We start from the raw sequence: 427 nt of genomic DNA, 5'->3' as shown, positions 1-427 counted from the left end.
TTATTCATAGCTTTAAGGCATGGTTACACACTAATGATCATGAAGTAGAAACACAAAAACATAGATAAACATAACACTTAAAAACTGAAAACAGAAAGAAAATAAAGAACAAGGAATGAATCCACCTCTAGTGGTGTCTTCTTCTTGAAGGACCAATGATGTTCTTCAACTCTTCTATGTCCCTTCCTTGCCTTTGTTGCTCTTCCCTCATGGCTCTTTGATCTTCTCTTATTTCTTGGAGAATGAGGGCGTGTTCATGGTGTTCCACCCTTAGTTGTTCCACATTATGGCTCAAGTCTTCTAAGGAGGTACTGAGTTGCTCCCAATAGTTGTTAGGAGGAAAGTGCATTCCATGAGGCATTTGTTGATGAACTTCCTCATGTTCTTCTTGAGGGCCGTGAGGAACTTCCCTTGTTTGCTCCATCCT

The sequence above is a fragment of the Arachis duranensis genome, chromosome 6, assembly GCF_000817695.3.
Source record: "Arachis duranensis cultivar V14167 chromosome 6, aradu.V14167.gnm2.J7QH, whole genome shotgun sequence".
In the NCBI taxonomy this organism is placed as follows: domain Eukaryota; kingdom Viridiplantae; phylum Streptophyta; class Magnoliopsida; order Fabales; family Fabaceae; genus Arachis; species Arachis duranensis.
Note: the sequence above shows the minus strand (reverse complement) of the source record.